Raw genomic sequence first — 8,417 nt, 5'->3', positions numbered from 1 at the left:
CATCTTGGGCCCAAAGTGATGGAGTCGGCCAACTGTGGGCTGAGACCTAGGAAATGAGAAAAATAGAAATTTTCTCTTCCAAGTTGTTCTTGCCAGGTATTTTGGTCACAGCGGTGAAAAGTTGATTAATACAGTTGGTGATAGCAAAAAGATAAGAATAATTTAAATGTTCACCAGGAGGGAGACAGTTGATATTGGGAAAACCATGCAGTAACTTGAATAAATTATAAACCCACTCTAGTCTCTTATGAATATGGAAATACCTTCTGTATTTTTATACAAAGGCATTCTCGACATCAAAATATATAAATACCGAAAGGAAGAAGTATACTGGCTGGTACCCTAAGGCCTTTTAGTCCCTTCTAATCTGATGACAGTCAGTGTGTTCTTGACCCTCGGGCTTTATTTTCACCTAATGGCATCTGATCACCTCCTATTTTCTTCAAGGAAGAGAGAAAACATGAGGAAGTTATGAAGGAAAAATGGGAGACGGTGGGTGGGTTTGGATGGTGGATCTGGAAGGTGGGTCTGTGTATCCATCAGTGTTCTCCAAAGAAATGAATGGGGTGGACAGGGGACTCAGGCAGGACTTCCAGGTTACACTCACCAGGCAGAAATCCTTCCCCAGGAAACCCCAGTTTTATTCTTAAGGCCTTCAGCTGACTGGATGAAGCCTGTCACATTACCAAGAATAATGTCCTTGCTTCAAGCTAATTGATTGTACATGTTAATCACATGTATACAGTAACCTCATGGCAACCTCTAGACTGGTATTTTGCCAAAGATCTGCGCACCATATCCTGGCTAAATTGACCAAAAAAAATTTAATCCCATCACAGACTGTAAATACAAAGATGGAAAGACGGCCAAGCTGTGGTAGGTGAGAAAAACATTCTGCAAATGGCTATGGCATGGTGCCATTCTGAGCAATCAAAAAGCACAAGAAACGAAAAAAGAAAAAAAAAGCTATGTCATTGAGAAGCAGAGCAGGAAGGGTCTTCTAGGTTTGTCCCCGCTGCACTGAAAGCCCTGGGGTCTTGGGACACTAACTGGTCCTGGAAACAGACGTGTTCCCAGGTCAGGCTCTGGGAGGGAATGCCTGTGCATAGAGTTTGGGTGTTCAGACCCTGAGTGCTTGTCACATGGTGTAGACATTCTTGTCTGTGCTGAAGGGGACCTTGGGCACCTGGAGTCCCACCCCCTGCCCTGGGCTTGGCAAGGCTGCTCGCTGCTGGCCCATGAGAAATCAGAAGCCATCTGCAGGAAGCCAACTATCACGTATGACCAACTGCCGCAGTCTGGCTGGGCACAATCAGGAGCCACTTGTCAAAAGAAACTAACTTTATTTTTAGAACCACACACGACAAACAAAATAGTCTCTCAGGAAAAACCCTCAGAGCCTCAACTGCCACCACCGGCTTTCCCCAAGCCTCTCTCTCCCCCACAAGCTTCTCCCCGTGGAAACACATAAACAGACCCCCGACTCCAGACAATCACTGGGTCAGGACCTTGGTTAATCTCTCTGGAATCCAAATCGGCTGCTGTTCTCCCTGTGGAAACACACAAACAGACCCTCGACTCCAGACAATTACTGGGTCAGGACCTTTCCATTGTCCTGTTAGAATATCCTTCCAAAGTACCTTGGGCTTATGTACATTTTTTGGACACATATGCCTTTCCGCAGCACTAAGTCCTGATGAATCCAAATTTTAAAAGTTTAGAGTAAAAAGGGTTATTTTAAGTTTATCTTTGGGGAATATATACCCCTTCCCAATTCCTTCTTTTTGCTTTAATAAGTACATTTTAATAGTTTGATGAGCTCTTTCAACTATGCCTTGTCCCTGTGGATTGTATGGGATTCCTGTTATATGAGTAATGCCAAATGTTGAGCAAAATTGTTTAAAAGAGGTAGAAGTATAACCAGGGGCATTATCTGTTTTTAACTGTTTTGGAACACCCACAGTGGCAAAATTTTGTAAGCAATGAGCTATAACATCTTTAGTTTTTTCTCCGGCATGAAGGGAGCCCATCAAAAATCCAGAAGAAGTATCAACTGTAACATGCAAATATTTTAATTTTCCAAATTCTGGCAAGTGTGTGACGTCCATCTGCCAAATATGGTTAGGTATCAATCCTCTAGGATTGACTCCAAGATTAACTTGTGGTAAAAAGGTCACACAATTTTGACATTGTTTTATTATTTGTCTAGCTTGTTCCTTAGTTATTTTAAAACGCTTTTGTAAAGTATTAGCATTGACATGGAACTTTTTATGAAAATTTATAGCTTCTTCTAGTGTAGAGAAAATATGTATGTCATGTGTAGTTTTATCTGCTAAATCATTGCCCAAACTAAGGGCTCCAGGCAATCCTGTATGTGCCCTGATATGTCCTACAAAGAATGGATCTTTTCTGTCCCAGATTAGACTTTGTATAGTGGAAAGCAAAGAGAAAACAGTAGAAGAAGGGGAAATCCTACCAGCATCTTCAAGAGATACTATAGCATTAACTACATACTGACTATCAGAAAATAAATTAAATACAGAATCTTTAAACATCACAAAAGCTTGTAAAACTGCATTAAGCTCTACCTTTTGAGCTGATTGTTTGGGTACTAAAAATGTAAAAGTTTGATCAGGGGTAAGTACTGCTGCTGTACCATTATTTGACCCATCAGTGAATATATTTGGAGCATTCATGATAGGTGTTTTTCTTGTCATTTTTGGAAAAATTACAGGATGCGATGACCAAAAAGACAATAAAGGATTAGATGGTAAGTGGTTATCAAATGAAACATTAGATTTGCACATGATTATTGCCCAAGTATTTAACTCATTAGCTAACTCATCAATTTGATTCATAGTATATGGAGTAATAATTTTCTTGGGAGAAATTCCAAACACTCCCTTTGCTGCTTTTATTCCTTTGAGTATTAATTGTCCTACAGCCTCAGGATACCTAGTAAGAATAGTGTTAGGAGAATAAGATAAATGTATCCATAATAATGGACCTTCTTGCCAAAATACTCCTGTAGGAATATTTTTTGTTGGTAGTACAATAAATAATAAAGGCAAACTTATATCAATTCTATCCAAATGCATATTTTCCATATATGTTTCAATGATTTTTAATGCCTTTCTTGCTTCAGGCGTTAACATTCGGGGTGAATTTGGATCTGATGGACCTTTTAGGATATCAAATAAAGGTCCCAACTCTCCTGTTGGTATACCTAAATAAGGCCTTATCCAATTTATGTCTCCTAATAACTTTTGAAAGTCATTAAGTGATTTGAGTTGATCTACTCGTATTTGAATTTTTGGTGGACGGACCATGGTTGAGGATAATAGAACTCCTAAATAATTAATTGGAAAATTTAATTGTACTTTATCTATTGCTATCTCTAGATTATAATTTTTTAATAAGTTTGTAAGTGTGGCATAACATTCTAGCAATGTGTTTTTATCTTTGTGTGCTAATAATACATCATCCATATAGTGAAATATTTGTAGTTCAGGATTTTGATTTCTAAGTGGCTGGATTACTTTGTTAACATAAATTTGACACATAGTTGGGCTGTTAGCCATCCCTTGAGGGAGTACTTTCCATTCATATCTCTGATCAGGACCTTCATGATTCAGTGTAGGGATAGTAACACGTATGACCAACCATTGAGCAAGTCTTCTTGGGCGCCTTCCCTCTTCAAACCTACAGATGTTTCCAGCATGAAGAGAGACCCACAGACGTTCCTGTTCATCCTTTGCTAACCACTGACCATAAACCTGTGGATAACTTCTATGTCTGCCCTCAGAACAATGACCTTCCGTGGTTCTGCATAATCACAGAATGTTTTTTCTAGTAGTCTCACAGTTTCAGGTCTTGCATTTAAGTCTTTAGTCCATTTTGAGTGGATTTTTGTATATGGTGAAAAATAAAGTTCTAGTTTCATCCTTCTGCATATGGATGGATATCTAGTTTCTTTCTCTTGTCCCATGTCTTAGAGGAAATGCTTTCAACTTTTCCCCATTTAGTATGATGTTCGCTGTGGGTTTGTCATGTATAACTTTTATTGTGTTGAGGTACAATCTGTCTAATTTGCTGAGAGTTTTTATCATGAAGGGATGCTGATTTTATCCAATGCTATTTTCTGCATCTGTTGAGATGATCATGATTTTTGCTCTTTGTTCAATTAATGCAGTATATCATGTTTATTGATTTGTGTATGTTGAGCCATCCTTATGTCCTTGGTAAAAGTCCCTGTTGATCATGGTGTATAATCTTTTTGTTTTATTGTTGAATTTGGATTACTATTTTTTTTTTGAGAATTTTTGCATCTGTGTTAATCAGGGATATTTGTCTTAGTTTCCTTGTGTTTGTGTCTGTGTGTTCTTATATGGTTTTGGTATCAGGCTAATGCTGGCCCCTTGAATGAGTTTGGCAGAATTTCTTTTCCTTTACATTTCTGGAATAGAGTGTGAGGAAGAATTCAACAGTAAAATCACCAGGTCCTGGGTGCTGGTTTGCGGAACACTTTTTACTACTGATACGATCTCATTACTTGCTCTTGGTCTGTTTGGGATTTTTGTTCCTTCATGCTTTCATTTAGTAGGTTGTATATGTCCAGGAATTTACCCATTTCTTTTAGGTTTTCTAATTTGTTGGCATTTATTGGTTTATATAACTCTAATGATCCTTTGTGTTTCTGTGTTATCTGTTGTAATTTCATCTGATTTTATTTATTTATTTTCTATTTTTTTCTTAGGCTGGCTAAAAGTTTGTAGATTTGATTTTTTTTTAAACCTAACTTTTCTTTTGTTGATATTTTTGGTATTTTTTAAAGTCTCAATTTCATTTCTTTTCTTTCTGACTTTTGTTCTTTCTTTCCTTCTACTAATTTTAAGTTTGGTTTGTTCCTGCTTTTCTATTTTCTTGAGGTGCATCATTAAGACATTATTTGAAATGTTTTGGATTTTCAATGTAGGCATTTATTGCTATAAATCTTGCTCACAATACTGTTTCTGCTGTATCCATAGGGTTTTGCTATATTGTGTTTCCATTCTCATTTGTTTCAAGAAAATTTTCAACTTTAAATTTTTTCCCCAGGTTAAGGAGCCTGTTGCTTAATTTACATGCATTTGTACAGTTTCTAAAGTTCTAATTATTGACTTCTAGTTTTATTCCACTGTGTTCAGAGAAGATAAATGATTTCAAGTTTTGTTGAGAGTTTTTCTTTTTTTTTGAGGCCTAACATGTGGTTTGTCCTGAAGAATGTTCTGTGTGATAGTATGAAGATGTATTTTCTTTAGCTGTTTGGATAAAATGTTTTGTGAATGTCTGTTAGGTCAATTTGATCTATAGTATAGCTTAAATATGATTTTTAAGGGACTGGGATTGTGGCTCAGCAGTAGAGCGCTCGCCTAGCATGTGCAAGGCCCTGGGTTCAATCCTCAGCACTACATAAAAACAAAATAAAGATATTGTGTCAAACTACAACTAAAAAAATATGAATTTTTTTCCTGGGGGGCTCATATCTCTATTGTTAAAAGTGGATTGTTGAAGTCCCCAATTATTATTGTTTTAGAGTCTTTCTCTCTTTAAATCTAATAGTATTTGGTGGGCCAAAATAATTATATATATTTTTTTCTGTATAATTTTATATAGTCCTCTTGCTGAATTGATCCCCTTATCATTGTCTAATGATCTTGTCTCTCTTTATGTTTTTGAATTCACATTCATTTTATGTGATGTCAGTATATCCACTTCTGCTCCTGTTTGGTTTCTACTTGTGCAGAACATCTTTTTCCTCCCTTTCTTTTCAGTCTGTGTGAGTCTTCATTGGTGATATGATTTTCAAATAGGCAACTTAGTGGGGTCTTCTTTTTGACCAGCCAGTCTCTTTTACTTGGAGTATTTAATCCATTTAAATTCAAGATTATTATTATTGACAGGTGAGAACTTTCACTTGCCATTTTGTTATTTTCTCATTGTTTTGTGTATCTTTTGTTCCTTTATCATTGATTATTTTTGTGATTGGTGGTTTTCTGCAATGATATGATTATATTTCTCTTTCTCATTTGTGCATCTTCTCCACTACTACGGTTTATACTTCCCTGTGTTTTCCCGGTGGTATTTGTCCTTTTGCTCTTAGATGTAAAAATCCCTTCAGAATTTCTTGCAAGTTTGGTCTAGTGATGATGAACTCCTTCAGGTTTTGCTTGTCTGGGAAAGGCTTTATTTTTTCTTCACTTCTGGAGAATAGCTTTGCTCAGCATATTATTCTTGACAGTTTTTTTTTTTTTCTGCCAGCAGTTTGGAATATATCATTCCACTCTCTTCTGGCTTCCAAGGTTTCTGTTGAGAAATCTGCTGTTACTCTAATGGTGATTCCTTCCATATGACTTGATGTTGGTCTCTTAGTGCTTTTAGAATTCTTACTTTGACTTTTGATAGTTTGACTACAATGTGCCTTGAAAAGGACCCTTTTACATTGAATCCAACTGAGGTTTATGAGCTTCATGGATCTGGATGTTGATGCTAGGCTTTGGATATGGTTTGAATGTTTCCCAAAGCCTCAGGTGCTGTGATTTAATCCATATCATGAGGAATGAAAGGGGTGAAAACTTAATCAACCTGTGGTGTTTAGAGACAGCAACTTTGGAAAGGATTACATGAGGTCGTTAGGATAAAGCCCTCATGTTTGAATTCTGGTGACTTCATAAGAAGAGGGAGGGAGCCCGGACACACATACATATATGCACTCCCTGCCTCTTGCCATGTGATGCCCTGGATGGCCTGACCCTGCCATCATGAGGTCCCACACCAGGTGTGGTTTGTTGATCTTGCCCTTCCAGAACTGTAAGCCAAATTAAACCTTTTCCTTATAAATTAGCTAGTCCATACTATGTGTTATCAGCAGGAGGAAATGAAGTAACACACAAAATTGGGAAGTTTTCAGTTATTATTTTGTTAAATAGGTAATCTGCGCCTTTTCATTTTTTTGTCCTTTTTAACAACTATAATGTAAATATTTGTTAACTTAGTGGTGTCCCATAGATTTTGGAGGCTTCCTTTGTTGAATTTGCCATTCAAATTATGTAATGTTTTCCTGATTTCATTGAATTGTCTGTATATCTTCTCTTGTATTTTGATGAGTTCCCTTAATATCATTATTTTAAACTCCTTTTCATGCATTTCATGTATTTCCTTTTCTTTGGGGTCTGTTAGTGAAGAATCAGTGTATTCCTTTAGAGGTATCACTTTATGTTCCCTTTTTACACTTCTTGTGTCTCCCCCTATGTTCATATTTGCACATGGTGAACTGTTTTCTCTACTAACTTCATAGGGTGGTGTTTGTAATTGAAGACTTCCTAAGGGAGAAGGGACCTAGGACATCAAATAGGTATTGTATGCCTATTTGTGTTGATTTTGGTCCTGAGTGGGCATAGTAGTGTGGTGCCCATGATGTTCCTTAGGCTGCAGTGAGCATCAGTGAGCATCAGTGGTGCCTGCAATACCTCAAAGCCAAGGCTGTGGGGTTTGTGAGATTGGTGGGCAGCTGGAGTCTGAGTCTCCTGAAGGGAGGCTGAGTTTCCCTCCGGGTGGGGATCAAGTGACTGTTTCACATGCTGAGGGTGGCCAGCTCCTGACCCATTACCTGCCACTGGGAGTAGGTCATTTGGCTGTTTTGTGGGCAGCAGGTAGGTGTGGCTTTGAGATGGCACTGGATAGCAGAAGTCTAGAGGAGGGCCAGGCTCCTTCCTGAAGCTGTGCAGTTGGGGTAAACACCCCAGCAGTTCCCTAACTGGGGCTCATGGCTTGTGAGGGCCGATGGGTTATCCAGTGGCTGAGACCTCAGGAGCTGAGGAGTTTAGGGCTTTGGTGGGGGCTGCTGTAGGTGCTGTGTTCCCCTTTTCCCTGCCATGACAAAATCTTTGTTTTGAGCTGATGCTCACCGGTGGGACCGGGCAGGTGCACCAGTAGATACAGGCACTTCTTCCTTTTTGTAAAGACCATCCCGAGACTCTGCTCCTCAGCATCTCCACTACAGCCTCACCACAGACAGCTCTCTCCCTCAGATATCAGTTGAATAGCAACTGTGTATTGTTTGTCTTGGTTCCTTCTTGTGGAAAGCTAAGTCAGCCATCTTGTTGACACCAATCTTGTGAAATGCTTTTTATTCAATAAAATATATTTTTAGTTACCAATGGACCTTTATTTTATTTATTTTTTATGTGGTGCTGAGAATCAAACCCAGTGCCTCACACATGCTAGGCAAGTGCTCTACCACTGAGCCACAACCCCAGCCCCTTGTGATGCTATCTCAATGTTATAATCAAACATTAGTATTTTTGTGTTCACCTTAAGTGGGACAGATTTCTGGGATTTCAGAAACACACTAAAGGGTTTTTATATCTGTTTCCAAA

Source organism: Marmota monax, unplaced genomic scaffold (genome assembly GCF_021218885.2).
Source record: "Marmota monax isolate L192 unplaced genomic scaffold, Marmota_monax_Labrador192_F-V1.1 WCK01_AAM20220418_F8-fsc00180, whole genome shotgun sequence".
Lineage (NCBI taxonomy): Eukaryota > Metazoa > Chordata > Mammalia > Rodentia > Sciuridae > Marmota > Marmota monax.
This window is presented reverse-complemented; position numbering follows the sequence as displayed.